The sequence below is a fragment of the Pleurodeles waltl genome, chromosome 8 (assembly GCF_031143425.1).
Source record: "Pleurodeles waltl isolate 20211129_DDA chromosome 8, aPleWal1.hap1.20221129, whole genome shotgun sequence".
Lineage (NCBI taxonomy): Eukaryota > Metazoa > Chordata > Amphibia > Caudata > Salamandridae > Pleurodeles > Pleurodeles waltl.
Window position 1 is genome coordinate 163,383,489 of NC_090447.1, and position 26,784 is coordinate 163,410,272.

Here is a 26,784-nt window from a genome sequence, read left to right on the forward strand (position 1 = left end):
ACTTTCTGTCCAGGAAGAATCGCCTAATGATGCATCCACTATTAATGCCGAAGAAGTGGCTCTTTTAGAGGAAGACACAGGAATGCCGGTAGTGCATTAAGAACAAGCTTTATCGCAGGCAGGGGTTGGTAACTGCACACTGGAAGTGTTATACCCTGCATTGTTCCTAACATGGTGCAGCCTGTTTTGCTCACTTTTAGTGGTGTTGCAGAGTGGAGAGTCAATACTGAGGACTTTTTGCCTATCACTTTCTTCCTACTGTTTATTGATTATATGTTTTTGGACGATGTCATTGAGCAGACTAATTTATATGCAGAACTGCTTTGAGGGGCACCAGTGCCACACTTAAAACCCACTCTAGAGACACCCAGTGAACTCCCACAAATCTACATGAGATTAAGCTGTTCTGGGATTTAACTTTGCTGATAGGATTGATAAGGAAGCCATAGCATTCTTTATATTGGTCTACTAGTCAACTAGGGCAACTGCTATATTTCCAGCAACCATGAGTCGAGATCTGTATTTGCTTCTGCAGCAGATGCTGCATTCTGTGAATAATGCAACAGCACTGCCACAAGAACTCCCTGGTTGCAACAGGCTGTTCAAGATTCAGCCTGTCCTTCACCATTTAGTAGATTGTTTCTCAGAAATATATGTTCCAAGGAAGAATATATCTGTGAATGAGTCTCTTGTCCTGGTTGAAGGCAGCTTGGTTTTCAGACAATACATTCCCAACAAGAGGACATGGCATGGTATTAAGCAGTATATGCTGTGTGAAAATGTCACTGTATATGTATATATTTTCAGGGTGTACACTGATAGAGATTATTCAATTGACCCCCCCTTGTTGCCCTTCCACTTTTGGAGTCTGTGAAAGAATTGTGAGGGAACCTACCAGAGGACTTTGTAATAATTTCCACAAAGGTGTGCAATATTTAAGGAATTGTTCAAAGTGGGCACTGTGGCATGTCGCTCAAGCCGCTCTAAACATAAAGGTTACCTTAAAGAACCTTTGTGTAAAAAACTTAAAAGGGAACAGAGCAGTGCTTTGTGTAGTAAGGAACCTCTTGCTTTAAAATATTTAGACAGAAGAGATGTCCACATGCAACACAGCTAGTCAGGATGAAACGTTTCACATGTGACTGTTTGGGGTGAAGCAGCAGAAGTGTGAAAACCTGTGTGCATCTTAGACTACAACAAGCACACGAGAGGTGTAGGTAGATAAGATCAAAGGTTAGAGCATTACAGTGCTGCTCAAAATTCATACATCCTGTATAAGCAGTTGACTTTTTATTTGTTTCATTTGGCATCCTTCAATGTGCATGTTGTTTTCAAAGCTTGTTCTCCAAATTCAAAGATTACTTTTTGCCTTGTTGCAGTGGAGCAGGCAAGTGTTCCTAGAATTGGAGTGGTGGAGGATGTGGCTAGATTGAAAGATTGCCACTTTCTTGAATACATTTCTACAACACCTAAAAAAAGACTTTCTTTGGCAGAGATGTAGGGTCTATGTCAGAAGAGGAGTATGAAAGGAGAGTTGTATCTACTGCTTTGAGTGTCCTTTTAATCCTGGCCTATGAGTGTCCACGAGCCATAAATTGTACCATAAGCAACTCAAGTACTGGGGGCAACCATGATAGTAAAAAGGAACTGATTGTGGTCTGTATAGCTATATATTTTCTGTTTAGATAAATGGTTAATTTATCCTTGGTTTGTATGCAATCATAGTTAATATTTCATATTTTACTAATAGGTTGATTCTTTCTATTTGAAAGAAATGTGCTGTTTTTAGTTGAATGTTTTATTTTCTTCTGTCTGTGTTTTTTGTGTGTGTGGATTGTTCATAATGGAAGTGCTTTAGAAAAGAAAGTGATGTGGAGCTTCATGGTGATGTCTGAGTGGCGTTTGGCTGATGGTGTGTGGACTGATGTTTGGCTGGAGTTGTGCGTGGACTGGTATTTGGATGGTGGCATGTGTGAACTGCTGTTTGGCTGGCGGTGTGTGTGAACTGTCATTTGGCTGGCAGTGTGTGTGTGGACTTGTGGTTGGCTGGCACTGTGTATGTGTGTGATGTGACTTGTACCTAGTGGTGTGATTGATGTGTCAGTCCTGTGGGTGACTGAGTGATGGGCCTTTGAATGCTTCTGGTTGTTAATCTGAGTTGTTTTAGTGTGTTGGGCTCACAGCTGAAGGTGTGAATGGTTTTGTGTGTGTGACACATGAAAGGTGAATGAATGGCATGTAAAGCGGATGGTGTCTTGTCGTGACTTTACAGATCACGAGCTGTGAGGCACTGATTCAGTATTCTGATTTTTACATCATGATTTTCATGAAATGTTTTGTTAATAAAATTTACATTTTGAACTTTTCACTCACCAATGTGACAAATCAACCAGTGTGTGTGTACTTGAGTACTAGATGGTTGTGCTGTAATATTTGTCCTTTGTGTCTTTGACTGTCAGCGTGTACATTGTCGGTTGGGAAAACCTACCAAACCCAGATACTTCTGTAAACTAGGCATCGGGATAGTCCATGGTGGTGCGTTTCATGTGGATCCACAGAAGCCCTTGCAAATCCTTAAACATAAGCTAAAAACCAAATTTTTCTTAATATTTCTGTGAGTCCAAATACTGGAATCTGCAGGGAGCCACAAATTTCCTATCACCCACCATTACCACAAGTCTTCCGATAAAAATAGTACCTCACTTGTGTGGGTAGGCCTTGCACTTGTAAAAGGAGGGAGTCTAAGGTGCAATGTGGCAACATCAACAAATGGGTAGCTGTAGTTGTTGGGCCTGGGCTCGGCAGCCACCCAGGGAAACTCACCAAACCTAGGCATTCCTGAAGACTAGACAACCAGAGGAGTCCAAAATGGTGCACCTTGTGTGTACCCCACAAAGGTTTCTTCCCACCAATACACTACAAACCTCTTATTTGCCTAAAATCACAAATTTTCAGAAGAAATTAATAAAATTCCTACCACCTAACAATCCTCCACTAAAAATCTGCTCCACTTGTGCAGCAGGGTCGAGTGCCCGCAAGAGGAATAGATCAAACTAAGGTCAATAGGAGTCCTCGCAAGCACCCAAGTTTTCAGTACACATCTGGTTCTGAAGAAGACTCAGAAAACGGACTGTTGTACTGCTTTGCTGCAAGAAGGACTGCTACTCTGATGCACTGCTGTGCTGCCCCACCTCTCTCCTGCCTGAGTGAGAAGGATTGACCCGGCATCTTGAACCCAGGACCACCAGAGTGACTCCAAGGGATAATTAGCTGGCCTCCTGATCAGTGCCTCATGGACAGAGCAGTCTTCAATAACCTTGAACCAAGCACCTGCACTCCGCCAGCTGTGAGTCTTGCCCTCCCAAGTGCTGTCACCCCAGTCCTGGACCCTTGGAAGTAGGCCTAGAGGTGCTCTGCCAACCCAGGTGTGGTCCTAGCTGAACCAATGCAGCAGGATAAATCGCCTCCCAAACCTTCGCATTGAAACCTTAGCGTGAATCATTGCCTCACAAAGCTCTGCATCTGAAACGCTATGGGAGGCATCCCTGATGAAGGACTTCGCATCGCAGGCCACTGCTGCCACCTCAGAACCACTGCTGTGCGATGCATTCTTCATACAGATCATCACATCGCAAGGCCATCATCGATGACTCATGATTCTGCATCACAAGCCCTGCAACTTCTTTGGAACCAGCCAGTGTGCAAAGCATCTTTGAAACAGGACATTGTATTGCAAGCTCCTCATCAACAGCATGCTTGCTGAAGATGCAGGACTTTGCATTACAGCCTTGCCACTTTCCAGAACCGATGCTGCATCACCCATTTCCACTCCGGGACCATGCACAACCTCGGCTGCTCAATGTATCCTTGATGCGGGATGTAAAAATGCTCTGCATCCAGGATTAAGGTACTCTTGTTCAGCGGGCCTAACTTGGTCCCTGTAGCTAGCCCGCATTCCATTGTGGTCGGCCTAAACTTGGGAATCTTTCCCGGTCGGGCATGACTAGGTAACCACACCTTTGTGACTTTTTGCACTATTTTCACTTAAGTCTTTAAAATTGCATAGCTTCAGTTTAGCTAATTGGATTTTTGTTGTTTTGGTCTTAATTTATTAATGTTTACTCTATTTTTATTGTGCTGTGTTTCTCTTTATTACCGTGTAAATTGCTGCTTTATTACTTTACAGCTTGCCTCTGAGTTACGCCTGATTGTGCTGTGACAAGCTGCCAGAGAGTGGAGCACAGCCTAATTGGGGATTGCTTGTGACTTCACCCAGACAAGGATTGTGGTTGCTGCCTAAATAGGATTTTACCCCCCTCAGCCAGTAGCACAATTTCTTATAATATGGTTCAACCGCTGATAATGATAATAAAGAAGCATCACTCACCTTTGAGACCTACTGGCTTTGATAATGTTTTTTATCAATGTTTAACAGCATTCCTTATGTTGTGCAGCACGGCTGAAGAAGATTAAAAAAGCCTTTGATGCAGTCACTATGTCATGTTGTAGGTGTGCACACCATGCATGCATGCACCTGCAATGTGACAAAGGCACTTTATTCATATTTATTTACAGTTCCAAGTTGGATCAGTAAATAAAAAAAAAAAAGCTAAACATTTTTTTTATTTTTAACACAGGTGGGGTAGAAGCAACAGGAGGGGTCAGTAGGGACAGAAGCAACCTGGAGGCAGGGGTGGAGAGATACAACAAAGCTCCAGGTGGGGGGAAGCTAGAAAATGTAGTTCCTTAAAAGTGAACAGTGGAAGGACACAAATAAACGAACTGCTCCAAGAGGAGGGCAGACTTGGCAAGCCATTGAATAAGAAGCAGGAAAATGAGAATGATAGTAAAAACAACCCAGGGGATATTAGCAAATGGGGGCTGCAAGCCCATGTTTGTTCTTGGTAAGCTCACAATATGTCTTTCGCAACCCAACAGCTGCGCTGCCTGGAAGATGTGACCTAAAAGTACACCCTAGTCTGCCCAAATGAGTGCTGGTGTGTACCATCTGTAACTACTAGTACACATTAGGCATTGCCTGACACTCATGAAGTCTACATAAACAGCCATTCTGTTGTTTCAATAGAAGAACCAAGGCAGAAAGTTTTGTTGGGTTCAATTTAACAATTTGGTGGGGCCCTGACCTTGAGGATCATTTTTAGGCTTATAAGGACATGTGTTGTTCGTTAAGAGAAAACAAGGCAGAACAAGCATTTGGCCCTTTTAGTGGTAATAGCAATGCTGGCTAGCAGTGCTATCTTGAGTGATGCCAGCTTGTGTTACAATTTACAAATAAAGGATTCTGTATGCGCATGGGTTGCCAAAAAAATTCAGAACCTAAGGAATAATGACTCCTCTCTTACCCGTCTGACAGTCTTAACTATCCAAAGAGGACCTAAAACAACTGTGCCCATCATCATGTTATAGAAACTGGTAGCTACAATGAAAATTGTGGCTTAGGTTTAAGTTGTGACTAAAATGAAAACTGCAACTCTCCTATTTGGATACCAAAGGTTACCGGATAAAACCATATCATCAGCGACACAATTGTCTAGTCCTGTTTTACATCCCATACACCAATGTATTCCAGAATTTTGGTTCAACTTTGTTGGACAAGGACCACAGCTCCTAGAGCGCATTAGGAACCATATGTATAAACCATTTGTGCAGTTGGAAACTGCAGATCAGGCTGTTTCCAACTGCAAAAATAATTTTACATATGTACAAATCAAAAATCGCGATAAGGTAGCGTTACCGAATCATAATTTGTGTTTACGATTCAGTATTTGGAAGCGGCGTGTTTAGGGCATCCCTTCCGTACACTAAATCTGAATGGAATCTCTGAATGTTTTGCGATCAAATTACGGTTGCAAAACGTTTATATTTCACCACCTCCTTGAAGGAAGTCTCCCAAAAATCTTTTCCCCTTTGAGAATTGAAAACAAATATTTTCAAGAACAGGCAGTGATCCCACAGACCGCTGCCTACTCTTACAAAAATGAAACTTCAAAGTTTTCATTTCATTTCCTTTTTTTTTTTTTCTTTTTAAATGCATCCTGTTTTCCTGTAAGAAAAATGGCTGCATTTAAAAACAAAAAGGTTGCTTTATTAAAAAGCAATCACAGTCATTGTGGTCTGCTGACCTCAGCAGACCACCATCCCTGTGATGGCTGAGATTCCTAATGGTCACAAATTGTGACCTACCTCAGTAATATGCATGAGGTGGGTTTATCTGTGACCCACTAGGAATTTATAAAAGAGTTGCATACATTAGTAATACTGATTTCCTAATCGTGATTCAGAGAGAATCAAAATTAGGAAATCGATAATACTAATGTTATTACACCTGGCCCTAGATTCTTAAATGAGACATTAAGGCTATAAAATGGTGTGCACATTATCCTATAACATTATGTAGCACTATGGCAGCCCAAGTGAAAGCATTTATCAGCTACTAAAATGTATTATAGAAGAGATGTGTGTTAGTGGTGAGTATTTTTATCAAAATTATATTTATTGATAATACTCAGAGCTACTGTAGGGCAACGGCGGCTGCTGCTAATGCCAAGAGTGGGGGGATGACAGGGATGGGGGAAACCAAATAAAACAATGTTCTCCTGCTGCCACTGCCTCGCTCCTCTTCTGGTGTCCCAGCATTCACTGGGACACCAGCACAGGCTCCCCAGCAATCCTGGTGCTGCTTTCATGCTAAACATAGCATGAAAGCAGCGTCAGGATTAGTCTGAGCGGCCTGGAATGCCGCTCAGACACAACCCTAGGTCTGTACAGTTTCTCCAGCCCAGCTGTTCAACACAGCAGGGTTGGAGAAACCTAAGTATGCATGTGTGTTTAGCAGGCCAACCACACATGCACACATAGGTGCACTCTCTCCTCCTCCTCCCTCCTACCTCTCTTGGCCCAGACCCTCCCCTCTACTCTCACACTGGCTGAGCCAGCAGAGGAAAAATAAAATGATGGCAAGCATATAATTTTTTAGCTGCTGGCTCTTAGCCACAGCGGTGATGACCCTCTTCCATTGCGGAGGAGCCGCCCCTGCTATAGGGGCCAAATTAGATTGCTCTAATTACCTCTACAGTTACATGGCTCACCGACATCGAAAGCTGCAGGTTGCAGAATATGGCTGTCCACTTTGATGAGAACGTGCTAAGAACTATGCATATGGTTCTGGTTCCCTGAAGTCTCAGCTGTAACCAGTTAGAGTTAGGATAGACATTAAACTTCTGACCTTGACACAAAAGTCTCTTTTTAGAAACCCCTCAGTTTTTTCTCGAAAGTCAAATATCGACTCATAAGAATGAGTCATTTTCGACTGGTAAACATCTGCTATTGATCTGAACTTCAGAGTGAATGTGTTGTGGAGGATAGAATTGTATCATCAAGTGGCCATCTGAGAGCATAGCATTCCAGAAGAAACTCACATTTTGTTTTATGAGGTCTTAAGAAACAGCTAGAAAACATGACTGTTCTATGTCAAGACCAACACAATGGAGCACGAGCATGAATGCTCTTTAGTGTCTTTCAGTGTCAAAAGCAAATAAATCTTGTAGAATATGCCAAAGTTTAAGTTGTAAGACAGGGAATTAAGTGCCGTTGTTACATTTCACAAATCTATGAAATCACAGACCATCTATATTGATGCAATTTTAAATAAATACCAATGCTACTAACTGAACTACTCCATGCATCCATCCAACATAACGCAAAAAGCTTTTCAAGACACCAGGACAGCTAATTTTGAGAGGTGTTTACTACTTGTAAGTGAAATCCACAAGTTTGCATCTTGAATGGATCTCTTTAGCAGAAACTGCAAGGGATACTGAAACTGTACATTACTGTAAAAGGTAAACTGAACTGATGCAACAAAAAGGAGACAATGGAAAATAGGTATTTTGTGGGGAAAACAAAGTTTGGAAATTTAAAGGGTGAACTTTTTCACTGCTGGGGTATTAGCCCACTTCTCTTTCACAGCCCACATCACCGTCACAGCTTTAAGTAAAATATAGCACGAGTGTTAAAGGACACGTGCCTCTTTGGCCACTTTGTGCACAGATGCAAACTACATTTTATTTTCAGCACTCTGAAGGCCGGAGTGGCCATCTGGCATTTTCTCGGGGGGCTGAAAGGGTAGGGCGGGGCACTTTTGTTATTGGGGGGGGGCGGTTTTGTAGCAGTGCAGCAGTTTTAAAAGCACTGCAGAGTTCCTTACATTTCCAAAAGTTTTCAGGAAACAATAAAAGTGTCAAGATAACTCTGGTGATTAATGTACCGGCTGAAGAGAAACAGGAGTTTTCTGAAGTGGCAGTTTTGACTCATCCAAGGTAGCGCAGAGGCAGGGGCGCAGCTTGGTCAGTAAGACTTGGGGGTGTAAACTTCAAATTTCCCAACAATCACACTGGCACATAATATTAAAATATGTTCGATGACAACCAAGGCGCACAAGAGGAGCTTAAAGGGCAGTGGAAAGGGAGAGGAATAGGATTGGCATGGATACTGAGTGGGAGAACACACATTATTTTTTAAATAACCAACATTTTCGAAGTCTTTCCACACAGAGACAGGGAACTAGTGTGTGTGTCTTTGTGTGTTTTTGTCTGTGTGTGTGAATTTCCTCTTGAAATCCGACAGACACCTTACCATATCCGACTAAAAGCAGCTGTACCCAACTATGTAACCCAAAATATATTTACTATGGGGGTGTCACACCCCAAAAGAAACCCTAAAGCTACGCCCCTGGGCAGAGGGTTAATATGTCTGCCGAAAAGTACGTTTAGTGTGCAGATTTCAGAAAAGTATTTGATGAGCATAGCTCAGAGGGATACTGCTTTTGCATAGAGCGCCTTTTCTTACTGTCCAATTCATAAGTTACAATCATAATCTAGCACAGTGAGCTATGAACTTCTATCAAAGAGCTGTATGCAAACTGCATGGTACAGGATAGAAAGTAATGTTTTCCCAGTCTTTGATTATCCAAATTTTGGTTAAAAAAAAGTGTTGTTTGGATAGAAATTCATTGTTATTAGTCAACCCTAATCAATGTGTTACATTCTGAATACAGAGAATATGCTTCCCAAGACCAAGCACTCCCAAAAATGCCTACCACTATGCATGACATATGAATCCTACCCCTAATAGTCCCCTTTGTCTTATATAACATTTACCTTATATTTATTTGCAAACGTATGATTAATTGTCAGTGTATGTGTGAGGTAAAGTGCTTCAACACACTACGCTGGTAAGAGAGGCACCATAAAACAAATGAAATACACGTGAGAGATGGGCTATGGAGGGATGAGAGGCACTTTTGGTGGGTGATGGTGAGGCAATCATTGAAGAGCCCCAATAAAAGATTGCTATATCCTGGTTCTCTGTAACGTCATCATTTACTATGCTTTAAAAACAAATGCAATTGAATATATAATGAACAAGCATTTGCTTGCGTTAGAACTATTGACGTTGTAAATGGATAACTGGACTTTTCTTGCAATATAAATTGATCAACCCTGCCGCATAATTTTGACTTTCAGAATTTTGCTGCAGATTAAGCTAAGGCTGTGCTGAAGCAGATGTCTTAATTAGAAATTACTAATGAGTGTTTATTAATTTTGAATAATGAATTATGTAGAAAATAAATAACGTAGAAAAGTAATGTGCACGTTTGAAATTGTGACCTCGAAGAATGGCCATCAGTATCCACGAAATGTACTAATTAAATGATTAATTAATACGTATGAAATATTAGATGTAGTAAGATGTCATATTGAGAGTTATGAAATATGTTCTTGCTTATTAACTGTAGGACTTAACTTAGCGAGTGTCTTGGCCTAGTTTTGCTAGGCCTCGTTTTGCCAGGCCTCATGCAGAAGCTGTATTTCTTAGCATTTAATAGAAAATGCTTTCAGAGTTAACTAACTGTGAAATTCTCATTGTTTTAATAAAATGCTTAGGAGAAGCTTTCCATGAGAACCAACTAGCAGAAGACAGTGTCCTTAAAAGTGTAACAGTTGTGTGTAATATGTGTGAGAAGTACTTTCCCAGGATGCGAACAATGAAGACACTGACTGGAGAAGATGCAACAAAATTGATACCTGACGAGCAGATGATGAGAACATCGTAAAATGGACCAATCAACGTTGTGTGAAAGGAGAAATATTAGAATTCATAGATTTGGGACAAAAATATTATTGGGTAGAGTAATAACATTCGATTAACTGACAAATTGGAAATTAGGGGATATTTTGGGTGACTTTGACATAACGCGACAGGGGTAAAAAACTTCAGACCTTATTTCTAGTTTGTGATGCGATATTGAGGAGAAGAAGAGATTTGAGATTCTGTCATTGGGCTCATACTCTCTGACTGAGAGCCTGATGTGTTGCTGATCGATTGATGACCTGAGGACGAAGACTGATTCTGTTTGCTGACCCATATCGTGGATTGGTAGTTATGACCATATGACTGAAACGTATTCTTATGCCTTTTCATTCTAGGTACCAACTACACTGTCTTGATTAGTTTTCCTTAGCTAGATGTTTTCTAAATTCATGTTCTAAATTGTTTTGCATGAAGCCCCACATGCTGATGCTAATCTGGGTTAGTTGAGGTTATCTACATGATGACTGACAAATTGCAGAGACAAATGGTTGACAAGCTATTTTGCTGAACTTAATGGATTGCATAGCATTATTGAAGCTGACTTTACTAATGATTTGCACGGATGCTTTAGAATGTATTGTGATTCAAGCTTTGATTAGGTTGTATTTCTTGCGTCTTATTGGTTAATCAATACTATTCTCATATGAGTTTTGATTTGATATTGAGACTATTCTACATGATTTTAGCATTGTTAAATATAAGGGAAATAAAATTACTAAACTTTTATCAAAGTTGTGGCTATTCATGGCTGAAAAGTCAAGGTGCGTGACAATTACTGACTCCATTGATTATTGATTATTTATTTGACTGACTATTGATTGTGTATTGATTATTGTTTTCCATACTGGAGCTATGGTAAGAACATCTTAAAAGAGTCAAAAGGTTCATAGACCTATACGTGTCCCCTTGTAAGTTTACTTATTAAGGACCGACGCGCTAACAGCTGCCAGACATAACTAATTTGACTGCAATGTCTTTTAAGCTCAGTCGACCAAAGTAATGCTAAATGATAAATATATGCATTGTCCTGTTACTGCTCAAGATTTACCATCCATCTAATCTTATAATATTTGTATTAACTCCACCAAAACCTGCTAATGCCGAATGTACCATGTAATACTGTTAATATGTACAGAATGTAGTGGGCAAGTACTTTGTTAGTGGTGAGTCAACTGAGTCTTCTTTGCAACAGGAGGACAAAGTAACAACCAGAAGTCTAAAAGGAACCAATTAAAGGAATTGACATACGTAGGTGTAGTCAAGTTAATGTCTGAATCACCTTTAAGACTCTCACACAAGTGCACAAATCAAAGGCATGCACAGAAGGGCTCACCAAACTAATGCTCACTTCAGTTACACCAAACAATCTGCAGCTTACAAGGAGGTCACACAGTAGGAGAAACAAAAACAGCTTACTCGAGGATGCCATCATTAGAAGTAAACAATCCTAGCACAACTTTAATTTCCGTGTCACAAGTACTAAGTAAAATGTAAATCTTTATTGTGGGGTGGGATTAGAATAATAGAAAAAGCATCCAAATGATACAGAAAAATCTTCGCTAGAAAATGTACGCTTTCTGAAATAAGGAGTATTACACATCCCAAAATATTTAATCTAAAATTAAGTTATTCATCATTTTTGAGGTTTTCATTTCATTTGGGAATTTGTAGTAATGCGTTTGTGAGCAAACAAACAACAAGTCTCCGAATGCAAAGAATACACCAGGACTGATTCATGTATACATGCCAAAATCGGACACATTTGAAGCTCTAGGTTACTCCTCCAAAAAATTATGTTTACTCCTTACAGACAGTACTCCTCCCAGACAACATGACTTGTGACACGTTGCTGCTCAAAGCAAAACCTGATCTCCAAAATACAAGGTATGTGAACGCAAGAATGGGAGCCTTTCCCCCACCGGCCCACATCAGTGGGAAGTGCCCATAGCACTTACACTACACGGCCCAGCACCGAGAGCATCATGGCAGTTTAGCTTCTATCTCTGTAGTTGCTGGAGACCTGTGCATGTGTAGAAAATCCAAAAGTAGCTTTGTGGTGCTTGAAGGAAACCTGCATGCTGTCACTGCGCAATGACGTCAAGTCACAAATTCTTGAACCAGTTGTTTCGCTGAGGCTGAGAGGCCGCAGCAGGCAACTACAGCAAACGTGTTTAAAGATGGCAGCCAGGTCAGGCTGTGCTTGGTTGTCAAAAGTAAGCTTCTTACGTTTTCTAATATGGAGCACTATTTTTGTGTCAATTAATTCATTAAAGTTGTTGGAAGAATAACATTACACATATTGCAAGCAAACTTTTTTTTTTAAAGTAGCCCAGAGGAGGTTAGAACAGGTGAAGATGCTCGTTAGTTCACACAAAACACAATTTATTTCAAATGTGTTTATCATTTGACCTTGTTTTGGTAAAAAAAAATATTAATAAATAAGAAAAGCACACTGCTTCCAATGTCTCTAAGTCGTTCTTTTTGTTAGGTACTCTCTCAGATCTCTTCCAAGATGGCCGCCAAAGTGATACGCAATAACTGGCGGGTTACAGAACAGAAAACAGATGGCCAGAGTGTTTGAATGCTTATCAAATGTAACCAAGGTAACAGGCTGATTTACAGCCCTGTTTTCTGAAACAGCGTTGCAGCGAAGGTACGCTGAGAGAAGAAAAATGCTCTGCAAATGAAAAGGGAAGTTTCACCAAACATGACCAAGAAACGAAGGAAATAAAAGGTCCCCCAAAGAACAGATCAACAGGACAAAACATAACTATACAGTAGTTGGTCCCTGCTCACAAAGAGAAAAAAAGGAGGGACAAAGAGGCATGACTGGCCACTAGCAAGCAGGGGCTTTTAAATGACACTGAAAGGAACAAACAAAATGGCTTTAAGCCCACAGAAGAAGTATATTAAAAGTATGCAAGAGGTCATATGCTTACCCTCATCCTAAAAATGTGTTGTAGAATGCACAGTTTCTGCAATTATTTTAAATTTTTTAGGGGGGATAGAACCAGTCCAGCCCAGAGATTCAGGGCTATATATTGGTACACATCCAGCATTAATATCTCATTGCAGCATGAAGATATAATGAACCATTTGGAGGTATTTTCATTTTTTAATAAAAGTGCTCTATTTTCTGTTGCATTTTACAAATGGAAAAACATAAAACCCAGAATGCTAATGAAGGAAATGTTGCCTTGAATTTCCGAAGCTTGGCAATACCAAGTATGTGTGATTCATCCTATGGAACGTACTCTACACAATTAATTATCTAATAATATCACTGATCACCAAACTGTGGCAGAATGACTGCTTACTGTGCATTTTTCTTTTTGTGGTAGATAAAACTCTCAGGATTAAAGGAAGAAAAGAAAAAATATGTATGACCATAGGAATCTATCAGTGCAAATCAGACCTTCCTTACCCTACCTGGCTGGCCAGTATAACACTGTGAACACTGTAATGTTAATCTGATTTTTAGCATTTGTTTTCCAAAACATGGTCATTCCCTCCAGTCATCTTCATGTAGAAACATATCCCTGCCAAAGCAGGTGACCATTCTTTGTGCTTCTGGGTTTCTTGAGCCTGACAGTACCAGACATGTAGAGGTTTTCTATGGGTTCAAGGTACCCACAGCCAATAAGCTGAGTGTTGAGTATTTTGAAATTTTAGAATGCAGCTGAAAGAAAACTGCTGCTTTAGGGCATCTATATTTTGGTCATAGATACCACCTCTTACCTGTATGGAAACATCCCAGTGTCATGTATTTTTACCATCTACACAGACTTAGGGCCTGATTTAGAGTATGGTGGACAGGTTACTTCATCACAAACATGACGGCTATCCCATCTTCCAGGATTTAATGGGATCGTAATATGGCGACAAGATATCCGTCACGTTTGTGACACAGTAACCCCTTCCGCCAAACTCTAAATCATGCCCCAAGTTTCCTATCTGTGAGGGAAAGACCTTGTTGGCTTGCCAGGAGAGAATGCTGAACGTGATGTAGGCACGATAGTTAACACTTTTATCCCTGCCAATGCCTGACCCTTAACTTTGTTCCTCTGGGTATCTGAGTGTACTGCTACCAGTCACTATGGATGTTCTGCAGGGCTAAGGTGCCCAACGGTGATAAACAGAATGCAGTTCACTTTGGACATTTGGAAAGCAGCTGTAAGCAACAGGTCTGTTTAGATTATCAACAAATTTGAAGATGGTTATCACCAGACCTCCCTCATCCTAAATGACTGGACATAAGATTGCACAGAAAATTAGATTTCTCATATTTTTAGAACATTGTAATTTCCTCCAGACTTTCACCCACAGGAATGCATCCCTGCCAAGGCTTAACCCCACTCTTTTTCCTTTTGGTCTTCTGAGAGTAGTGGTGTTGGATATTCAAGGATTTTCTATTGGGTCACAGTGCCCAGAGGTGATAAACTGGGTGCAATGCATTTTGGAAATTTGGACAGTAGATGTATATATACCAGGTTATGGTATCTGTATTTTATTTACAGAAATTACCATGGGCTGTATGGAAATATACCACAAAAATGTATTTCTAACATCAATGCTTACCAAGATTTCTATTGCTGGGTGCCAGACCTTCCTCAACATGATTGTCCTGGAAATTGTGCTGAACATGACAGTTGTCAGGTTTTTAGCACTTTTTTCTCCAAAAACATGGTACTTTTCTCCAGTGTCCCCTGACCAAGAACATATCTTTGCCAAGACATTACCCCACCCAGTTTTGTTCCTACGAGTCTTCTGAGTGTGAAAGTAATGGAAATGTATATTTTACGCAGGTTCAGGGTGCTCAAAAGTTATATACTGCGTGCAGTGTGTTTTAGAAATTTGGAAAGTAGATGTAAGCAACATGTCAGTTTAGGGGACCTGCTATTGGTCAGAGTTCTCACCCCTTCACTGTATGGAAATATATTGCACCCATATATTTTTAACATGTAAGCAAAATAAGTTTCCATTGATAGGTGCCGGATCACCCTTGTGCCTTTTGAATAGCTGAGACAACAAGATGAACAAGTCAGAATTTCAATATATTTCGCTAAACTATGGTAGTTAGCGTCAGGCTTCCTTATCAGAAACATATTCACCCCAAATCTCTGCTCTCTATGCAATGTAAGTGTGACCCTATCAGACATGAGCATGTTCTTAATGGGTTTGAACAGGGATCTGCATTCTAGACACACACCAGGGAATGTTTTGTTGGGGGCGGTATCACTAGGGATGTCTGCCATAGGGGAAACTACCATCTCCAGAACTTTCATAAAAACAGATGCACAGGGGAATCCATTGTACATGAATCCCCAGAATGCTTTATTACCTAGACCTTGATTATTATTTTGGTGGTAAAAACCAACAAACTTGTGCCTCTGGTAAATGCCAGTTCCACTGGGTTCTGTAAATAATATGTGTTAGGTAACACAGACTATGAGTTTTTACCTTGTACTGTAGAATTGTTATTCAGCACAAGTGGTCAATACTGCTGTGTGCTATCTACAGCAGATGGTAAATACCATACCTGAAAAATAGTACAAGTTTAAAACATCGGGAATGCCGATTTTCAGGTACTGGAAGTTCCCGAAATGAGGAAATAAATCCCAGAGAACAGAAACAGCAAGAGCAACATACAAAAGGATCTTAGGACACCCCAAAACTACACAGACAACACTGTTCTGTGCGCGATAGTACAGGCATTCATTTTTGGGGAAACAGCAACTTGAAATAAGACAAGTGGAATCCAGTGCCATCCAGGGCCCAGGTAGGGAAAGGAAAGGAAGTACAAGTTTATGGACCCTGAACTGGAGGGTCCTAGCCAAGGAGGTGGTTAGATACTATGATCTTGTAAAGCACCATCTCATGCTTAAGATAATACAAAAAAACAAACAAAAACAGGCCTGTTGAAGGAGATAATAGACATAATCAATACTAAATTAACATATACACATATCTGCATGATGTTGAGAACATTACCAGCATGTTCCAAACCTTGAAATGTTAGGTACCTAAGAGAGTTGCCAATCACAAGCTCTAAAGCATGGCAACTGATGGTAGTTCTCCACTTCAGCTCTCCCTCAAGCTGTAAGAAACAATTATGGCTGTTCTTAAAAGGTCTGGAGTGGAAGATATAAAGGAAAGTCTCAAGTTCGGAGGAATCCAAGTAAAGAGAAATGAGAATCATAATGGAAGTACATGTGTTTGTTAAAAAGTTGCCTTGGCTGAGAATCATCATGATTGTAAATAGAGACTGATTTTATTTGTTACACATATTCACATTGATCCATGCATGTGATATCATAGGGGCTAACAACTCCTTTCTGTTAGTTCTGACATAGTGAGAATGGACCACAATAATCATAACTCATTGTAATCTTGATAATAAAGGATTGATTTGTCGGCCCAGTACCTTGAGGCCAATGTGTCACCAAAGTAGGACTAATTTAGTTTTTCATCAGGATCATGAAATTGTGATTTCTTCCACGGCACTTAGCACAGTAGTTCAGTACACAGAGACACATCACACAGTATCTGTAAGTAAATAGTGAGCTTCATTTTCCAGTTTCATCACACTTGTTCCTGTCTATGTGAGACCACCAGGTGTACATGAGTGTCGTTAATTGACGTTAGAATGTCAGTAAAGTCTGCTGTAGCATAGATGTTTGCTTTGTTAACATTAGATGGTAGATGTCCAAAGGGAACTATTTGTGCTGCTGAATCACTCTCTGGAAGACATCCATCACTTAGCACAATATTTTGCTAAAGGTTGATTGAGAAATGCCACGCACAAGTCCTGTCTGCTGTGTGGTGCCTATCGCAAGGAACTCTTGCACTGCTAGATTGTCAGGAAAAGGGGAGAGGAGTAGATCCATTGGGCTCCTGGGTATCCACAATGATGAAATATGTTTTCAAGGTGCTCATGTTGAGCATTTGTATCTGCTGGATCTCAAGCCGACTCATGTTTGTGGGTTCCACCCTTGCTACGTCAGTCCAGGATTTTATCCTGTGTTGCTCTGAGGTCAATGATTGGTGGCCTGTTTTCCACTCACATGTTGCATGGCTTCTTTGTAGCGAACATGTTTTTTCCATAGCATGAGATAGTGGCCTAGCAGTGCTACAGCCACGATGGTGATCTGCAAAATAGAAGTGTGAGCTGCTGAAGTCAACCTGTGAGAGCTTCACCTGTCCATGGCTGTTTATGCAGTTCTAGTCCTGTGTGCCACTGTGTGTAAGACATTAAGTTTTTTCAGTTCAAACAGCACATATACTGTGTTTTTTGCAATGTTGTGTTGGTTTGGGTTGTCTTTAGTATTGTTTTACAGCATTTCTTCCTTTCCCTACACTTTAAGGAAATTTTACCACCTGCTTTTGACTGGAGGTATTGTAGTCATAGTTTCCAATGGATTTTAATGAACCCTGATACTTACCACATTTGTTATTTTTCACATGTGGCAAATTACACAGATGCGTTAAATACCATATGCTTTAAATATCACTTGTGGAACCTCAGATATTTTTTTTTAACTTGGATCAGACAATTTGTTTGAGTCATGCACTATTTACCCTGCCATGCAGTAGTTACTACTATACTTAATTCAAAATCATGACCCTAGAATCTACTTCAAACACCACAGTATAGGTGTAAAAATCACATATTACTTCTGTTTTCTGTGACAAAGTCCAGAGCTTCAGGCAAATGGCAAAAGTACTACCATCAACTGTTCCCACAGTTCTCCCAATAAACACAGTATCACATATGTGTGGGTGGGAGATGCATGTGACGGGAAAAGGCCAAAACAGTGACGATGTGAAGACTGTATAATAACAATATTAACAATAATAACTTCATAAGGTCAAATATTTGGACTGCTCCTGTTAGGCCCACACAAGCATACTGCTTTTATTGGAAATCGTGGGATGTGAAGGGGGGAGGGTGTCTCTGTTCATCAAACATTTTACAGCCTTAAATCGCAAAACTTAAAGAAATTCTTTTTTTAAAACCAGTATTTGGCATAGGCAGGGAATTCTAGGAAAAAGAAAGTGATACAGTAAGAGAAAGTGTTCATATCCTCAGAAGCTACACCTCGAGGTGTTTAGTGTACAGAAATGACTGGGTGTAATAGGACCCTTAAATATGGGATGATACACACCTATAAAACAATATTGTGGTGCCCAACTAAGAAACCAGTCGCTCTTGGGGTTTTTCTGAAGCTTAAAAAATAAACCAGTGTCTGAGCTACTTGATGGTTCATAGAAATGTGTATGTGTGAAACACATACCGTTTCGATTTGTTCGGAGACAAAAATCCAATCAGTGTCCAGGCCTCCTACTAGTATGCAGGTGTGCTTGTGCCAGCATCCCAGGAAGCATCCTGGTGAAAGATAAATTGCATCTGTGCTCAACATTGGCATGCAGCGTGTGTGTCTGTAACCCAGTGGAGAGCCATACCGTATTTGGATTCATTCATAGCCACAGAAAAACTCCAAACAGCATCCAGGTTCCTTGATGGCACTCAGACATGAGTGGCTCTACATCAGAAGGGAATCAGGTACAGTTTGGAATTTGTCTGAAGTTACAAAATAATCCAAATGTGTCTAGCTCATTGCTGGGGTGCAACAAACGCTGTCTCTGTGCCACTCTGTTCCCCTGAAAGAAACCAGAGAAAGGAGCCAGGCACTTTGCATTTTTGTTTTCTACAGAAATTCTAAAGTGCCCTTGGCTCCTTCCTGGGACACAGACATATGGTGGCGCTGGAAGGGGATGGTCTAGAAAATCTTCCAATTCACATCTCTTAGTTTGTTTCTACTGTCGGTGAGATGGTAGGTGTGGTGGGAGGAAGGATGAGAAGAGCTGGGCTGCTCTTCCACTCCTTTCTGCCACCCCCTCCCCACAGAAGAAAGCACTTCAAGCTGGTAGGCACACCTAGAGAGGAATTGAGGGCAGTAATAGTTGCCCTTAGTCTTTCCTTTAGTCTAGTCTTCTAGCTCAATCTTTTTGGGTGGACCTTGTATTGGTGAAGGAATCACTCCCAGGACCACATAATATGTTTGTGACTTTAATTGTGATGTCACGGACATATTAGTTAGGCAGCCAAGAAGTGAGTAACAGGCAACTCATTAGGAAGCTTTCAGGTGCCTAGAAATGTTCAGGTACCATCATTCTCCCCCTAGGCTAATACAGAGGCCACTGTTATGGGGTGCCATTTGACAAAACTGTACAAAATTAAGTTTTGCGTGTTTTAGGGCTGAGAAAAAAACTTTCCTATCTGATACACAAAAAATGGCCGAAAGTTAGAACTTTATTCAGAAAGTATACATTTTGTGCTTTGGTGTAAGTCCGTTCAGCCATTTGAAAAATTAGTATTTAAAGAGGGGCTCAAGATGGGCTGAAGGGGTTAAAAAGTTAAGGTTATCGGTCCAGATAGGTTTTGATTGGCCAATTTAAAGTGGACTTGTCAATCCTGATTGGCTGGCCACAACATGAACAATATGTTTGGTAGCCATTACAGGTATCAGTGAAATGGCCACTGCGTCCTAAAAATGAAATGAAAAAAAAAAATATTTAAAAAAATATAAGGATGAACACACGGTAACTCCAAGGGGCATGTGGGAAAGTCTCAAAGGGGCCGCGCCCCGCCCGACTGGCTGGCCAAAACATGGACAACATGTTGGCGCCATTGTTGGACTCAGGGTAATAGGCCCCTTTACATTGCATTGTATGGAAAACCTGTTTTCAAGGGTCACAAAAAGGAACAAAAAGAAAAGGGTGATAACAGATTTCAATGTAAATTATTTATTGGTGGTGTGATACTCATTGTAGGAATTAAGATGATTTCTCAGGTGTTTTTGCCTTGTGAAAAATACCTACTGTCGGCTGAGATTTGATGAACTAACTCTGAGAGAAAACTGTTTTCTCTCAACACTTTCTCATAGAGGTTATGGAAAGTGCTATAAATGTTAAAATGAGTGTATATTTTCTGTAAATACACACTAAATTCCTCAGCCATGTGAGAATTAAGTCTGACATACCAAGTAAAACATGTACTTCGAACAGTAGCAGCAGGCTGTTAGTTAATTCCCCAATTTTCTATTGCAGCCTCCACAGTGTGCTAATAATCTTATTTATGACAAATGATTAGCACATTATAATTAGTGATGTATAAAGCAAAATTAGGATACATTTTCTATGTGAGGGCCATTATATTTCTGCAAAGCTGGAGAGATATGGTCCCACTTTTTCAACTGAATAACATTTGCACTGCTGCAATCTATAGGGCTGCAGCCAATAAATCAGGTACTACAGGCTGCCAATTTATTCCCCACTCACATAGTCACATCTAGGATTGTATTTGATGACAAAGCTTTGGGAATATTTTCCTAACAACACTCAGGCGATGGAAGCCTATTTGAATAATATTGAAGATTTGAGCCTAAAGTACATGGAGGCATATTTATGAGAGGCGTGCGCTGCTGGACCGTCACCTTTTTTGATACTCCGGCGGAGCAGGCCTCTCATATATATCTATCAGACCACACAGAGCTACTGCGCGTGTTGCCTACTCTGCACCAGGGAGGCCTTTCATGGTGTTGCAGTGGGTTTTCCCACGCGTCACTAATGGATTTTGATGCTTCCCCAGATTCACTTAATCCTGTAAACCTGAGGCAGCGCCAAAAACTTACACCCCAGCAGAGCTGGCTTAACAAGGAGAAATATTTTAATTTCTCCTCGTTTTTACCTCTTTCCACGTGTGCTGCATTATGCAGTACACACGGAAAGAGGAAAACACCTCTCAGGATTGTTTTTGTTCAAGAAGGTGTCCCTTCATGCACAAAAACAATCCTGCATACCACGCAGGCACCCTTGCACCATGGTCGAAGCTGCCTGCATTGGTGCTAGGCAGCTAATTGTGCACCTGCGTAGAGGAAAATGACAGGAATGCCCTGTATTTCAGAAATACGGTGCATTCCTGCCCTTTCACATTGGCGTAAGGCAGCACAGCAAGATTACTTGCTGTGCTGCCCTACACTGATTCCCCATAAATATGGGCCTAAGTTGCTCTGTGAAATAAATCAAAGATTCTTCATGCAGGAAAAAGGAGGCCAGACCACTTGAGACTAGCCCATTAGTGAGACCAGGTGTCGTCAATGCTGAAAGGCACTTTTCAATTAAATTAAATTTGGACCTACTTGATGATTTCAACTTAATGATAAGTGGAGCATCGTCCTCATAAGTGTCAAAAACAATCCAGAAAAATATGGCTGTAGCATTGATATTATATTTAAGTGTAGAGTCATCCTTAGTGGGAAGAGGCACATAGTAATGGAGTTATCTTGATTCATGGCACGAGAAACCCAATCCACACCTGTATAATGAGCTCCTAATGGGGTTGAGATAAATATTCTTTCTTATACTATGCAAAGGTGATGCAGCAGAGCAGTGCTGGCCAGACTGTTTGGAATGAAGTGGACTCATTTTGTTGCAGTTCTTACTTCTACAATAGCAGAGATGAGCTAAGGAATAATTGACTTTCCTGCTGTAGGTAGTTTGTCCATCACATTTTGATGTCGGTAAACTAAAGAACAAGACATGGCCATATTTGTCCAACTATGACAGTAAATAATTGTTAAGACTAATTCCAACATTTCAATCTATCCCTATTTTTGCTTACAGAATTTTCCTCATGTACCAGTGTTTGCTGGCATTCCTTTCAGGAAAAGGTCCAGCTCGATGGTGGGTAAATGTCTACTTTTAGGAAGAAAACATATAGGCCCTCAGAAGCTGCGGGCGCCAGCATACCGCCAGTGCTGGCGGTATATCTGGCTCCCTATTATGACTTTTCCACTGGGCCAGCGGACAGTAACAATGTTTCCGTCCACTAGCCCAGTGGAAAAGTCACATCAACATTGCAGCTGGCTAGTAATAGAGCCAGCGGCAATGTTGATGTGCAGCGGGTGCAGTAGCACCCATCATGCATTTCACTGCCCGAAATGCAGGCAGTGAAATGCGCGATGGGGCTGTGCCTGGGGGCCCTTGCACTACCTCCAGGGGCACCCCAAGTCCCCCTTACCGCCAGTCTTTCCATGGTGGTGTTTACCGCCGTGGACAGGCTGGCAGTTGGGGACTCATAATCCCCAAGGCAGCGGTGCTTGCACCACTGCTCTGGGGATTATGACTGCCAGGCAGAAGCTTGGCAGTATAGTGGACGGGCCGGCAGTATGGCCGTGGCTATTGCACCACGGTCATAATAGCTGGCAGAACACCGCCAGCCTGTTGGCGGTGTTACTGCCAGCTTACCGCCGGCCGCCAGGGTCGTAATGAGGCCCATAATTTGCATTTGGGTTGCTCTTCAGTAATGGCAAATACAAGATAATGCAAAACTGAATGAAACATTGTCCAGACAATTTCCAGTAGTTTAATGTAATTGAAGCATTTCCACATATTATTTTGTTGCTCTCTAATGTAGAATATACAATATATCTTCACTCTGAAGTAAGTCTGATTGAAGAAACTGGGGAATGTCAGATTCTAGTGGAAATCAAGGCTGCATGCCAAGAGTCCTCTTTAACAAGGGAGATTCCTTTTTGGCCTTAACATAAGACAGCTTTTAGCTCTCTGCCAGTACTTACAGCACGCTTGGGTCAGCCGAATTCTTACCACATCAGTCGAGTGCTTACCACTGGTAGGCTTTCTTGTTGATTCCATTTCCTATTTCATAACTTTCCTTCCTCTTCTTGTGTTTGCCCTTTAGTTGCAATACATCTACTTTGCCAACCTTCTGATTGGATCTTGTATCTTCACACTACTTACTTCCAGGAAACTACTTTTCCATCTTTTTTCAGCAGACCATGAGAGTGCATGTGTTTTGTGGCTGTCTTCTTGGTGTGTTGCTTCCTCTTCAAATCCCCAGCACCCATACACTCTCCTTGTTGCTCCAAAACACCTGTTCATCCATGGCTTATCCCACACATCACTGTCTACCTTTGTTTTGAGTTTTTAAATCTTATTTATCTGTCTACTCACCCTCAACCCCAGCTTTTTCTTTGCTCCCTGACCCACTGCTCCCGGTTGCTCATTTGCCCCTCCACCTCATGTTTTTTCGATATATATATATATATATATATATACATATATATATTTATTTATTTTTTTAGGCCCTGGAATCTGCAATTTGTCACTGGACTGCCTCTTCATCTTTGATGTCTATTGTGGTTGTTTTTAATTTACCACTCCAAGATTGGTGAATTAAAAATTAAAGAAGACAAAATTTCAGTTAGCGCCTTTACAAAGCGAGACCTATTGACTTTTCAATGCTTGCTGTATATGGAAACTAGAAATTTTTTAAGTAAGCAAAGACAAAACAAAATGAAGAGACTGGATTTCATGAATAACCACATCACACTCATAAAGACAGTTGATGTCACCCTTCCACACTGCGATTCTTGTCTCATCGTGCCAGGTCCCAAGCCTGCATCCTTTCAGAGGAATTAAATCTAGGTATGCTTATGAGGCCACCAAAGTTTTACCTCAAGTAATGACATCAGAAGAAAGTCCAATCCATAAAGAGTGGTCTTGATAAAGGGGAAGCCACACGATTGTTCCAGCTTGTAAAAGTGTACACATCTCAGAAAGATGCTCTGGGTAAACAGCAGCACATCTATTAATACATAACCAAACCCAGAATAGCAATGGTTACAAGGCAGTTGACTCCATTATTGAGCAGAGGTGTAATTATGCCCTTTGAATTTCTAATGTGGTTCCTAGGCCTAGGTATCATGATCTATACAGGAAATTTTTCTCTGCCACCTGCATTGGCCGACTGTACATAGCCCAATAGTTCATCTCATTAGGGTTGGAGGCCAAAACATCTGTAGGCATTCAGAATCCCAATGTCTCACATATGTAAGACCTTTATAAGCAACTGATGCTTCAAATCATGATCTTGGTGCTCTTTTCTAAATGGGGTACCCATGTACCTTTGGCACATATTCCCAGGCATAAATAATCATGTTTGGACAAAGTATTGGCATAACTCTCACTGAAAATGTCTAAAAAGCAAGAGATTCACCTTTGGTAATGTACAATTGGTTGGAACCGTGTGCCTGATTCCATCTTGGGATCTTTTAACGTGTTAAAGACGCCATTTCATCAAATAGGTAGGCAGGAGGGCAGTGAGGAATCTGTGGTTGCATAGAGTATTTACCAGAAAGAGAATTACGAATATAAGTCATTTGTTCTTCTGATGGATACTGCAAATCGTTGAACTCTCACCTTAAAAATAGAAACCATAACAATACCTCCCAATGTGGAGGATTAAGGAAGTGGACTCGGACAAAAAAATGTCCAGCAGAACCCAGCAGATGTAGTGACCTTCCCACTGAACCTGAATGTCAAAGCAGTAGTGCTTTACGAAAGCAAATACAGAGGCCCATGTAACCACATGGCAATGTCCAAAACAGCTAACCCTTATGACAGTGCCATTGTGGCAGCCTTGGCCTTCACAGAGTGTCCGTAGGCGGGCATGGGATTGTTTCTGGCCAGTATATATCAGATTTTGAGAAGAGGACTGTGCACCTTGACAAGGTCCCCTTTTGCATTCCCTTTCTTTGCTCCAGAAAACCCCCAAAAGAACTGGTCATCCACTCAATGATCATTTGTGTGGTAGATGTAAAAGCAATAACCTTCTTAGGATAAAGATGATGGGGATTCTTATCCTCTCTCAAGGGGTGAAGCAAAGCAAAAAAGACCGGCAGAGCAATCAACCGGCCAACATGACAAGAAGTCACAACCTTCGGTAGAGAGTCAGCCCTGGTCCTCAGTACTATTTTGTCCATGAATAAGGTTATATAGGGTGGCTACACTATAGGTGCCTTTAGATCACTCACTTGACATGATCAAGTGAGGAAGATGTTCTTTAGCAGCAAGAGTTGATTGTTCAGCTATTCAGCTGTTCATCATCTTAAAGTGCATACATATGATGAATGTTAAGACCAGGTTCAGGTCCCATTGTCACCTAGCAAACACCTTGCAGAGAAACATGTGAGTCAGACCTTGTACAAAATACATGACAACCTGGGACTTAAATAAAAATGGTTACACACAGGCAAACACAGGAACTATGAAAGGGCTGACAAATCATTCTTCAAGGTGCTCAGTTCAGATAAACTTTGTGTAGTGGCATCATGCTGCAATGATAGCATCAAACACCTCAGTCGACAAGTGAAAAGCATTCAGTTGTAACACACATGAATTTGTAAGCTGGGAGACTAAGATGCAGGACCTTGCCCTGTTACTTAGAAAAGAGGTGCTCCAGAAGTAGTAACCTGAGTGGAGGGCAAATGCTCAGGCTCAGTAGATCCGAGTATGACAACCTCTGGCCTACTCTAGGAGGATTAAGATAACTTGCACCAGTATGTCATCATCCTTAGATCTCGAGGAAGGAGAGTGGCTGAAAGGCATACAATAGTCTTGTTTCTTTCAAGCTAGAATGCATCTCCAAGTGAATGCCTTGAAGAAAACTCCATCACACAAAATTGTAGACGCTGTGGTTTCTTTAATTTGGTAAATGTATCTAGCCAGGCGAGATCCCCACAGGTCAAAAATGCCTCTTACCACTTCGGTCAGGTTAGAACTTGTCTGTAGATAAACTGAATAATTATTTGGTTCCTAAAAAAAAACAGCTCATTTAATTCAATAGTTAATCATATACACCAGAATGGTGACTGGTTTCATGCTTCTTGCACTGGAAACAATTTTCCAATCATATTTCTGTGCACACATGAAGGGTCTAGGTTATTTTTATATCCAACCATGTGTTATCAAAGCCTACAATCACAATGTTTACCAACTATACTTTGAGAATGAAATATTATATTTGATCAGAATTGTGTTAAAAATACAATAACCTGTCATCAATATTTTAACAAACAACAGTACAGCTGAATGACAAGCATAAATAGTGTTTTTCTTTTTATTCTGGAACTTCAGATGTGTATCTAGCATTGATCAAGCCATGATTGTTCTTAAGTTAATATTTGTAAAGCAAAATTTAATCAAAAGGGGGCTTTGTCTGTCTAAAAATTGTCACTGCACTTTTATATATGACATCTAGTGAATAACGACACTATATTTCTCAAACACACGCAGATGTTATCAAACAAAGCAACACCCTAGAATGCTTATGGTTGGGGTTGGTTAAGTGATGCAATCTTGGGTAAAGAGAACAGCTTTTTTTCTCTACAGTGAATGTGCCCCTTAAGGCAAGGTTTTAATATGTAAATGGGGGGGGTTAGGGATGTGTTGGATTATTTATAAGTTAATGAATTCCACACTATTTATTCATCGCACTTTACTTTTCCTTATTTTACTTCCACATGCACAAAGCAGATTCCCCTAAGAGCCTCCATGGAACGTCTGGTGTGAATGACGGCTAATGACATGACGCCGAGTAACATTGTGGTATCATAGACATGATATCCAATGGTATGTGTATATACAGGAAGTATACATTTAGTATTTTTAACTCCACATTCATGTATTATGAAGATATATATATATATATATTTCCAAGGTGCATATATGTGAAACTAGGTGTAGAAA

At 40.7% G+C, this 26,784-nt stretch overlaps 1 protein-coding gene across 2 annotated transcripts in view; it reads right to left on the reverse strand.

Annotated features, from left to right (window-relative positions):
- NOX4 (NADPH oxidase 4) overlaps positions 1-26,784 on the reverse strand; it is a 759,149-nt gene that overhangs the window by 450,251 nt on the left and 282,114 nt on the right. The gene's annotated exons all lie outside the window — the stretch shown is intronic.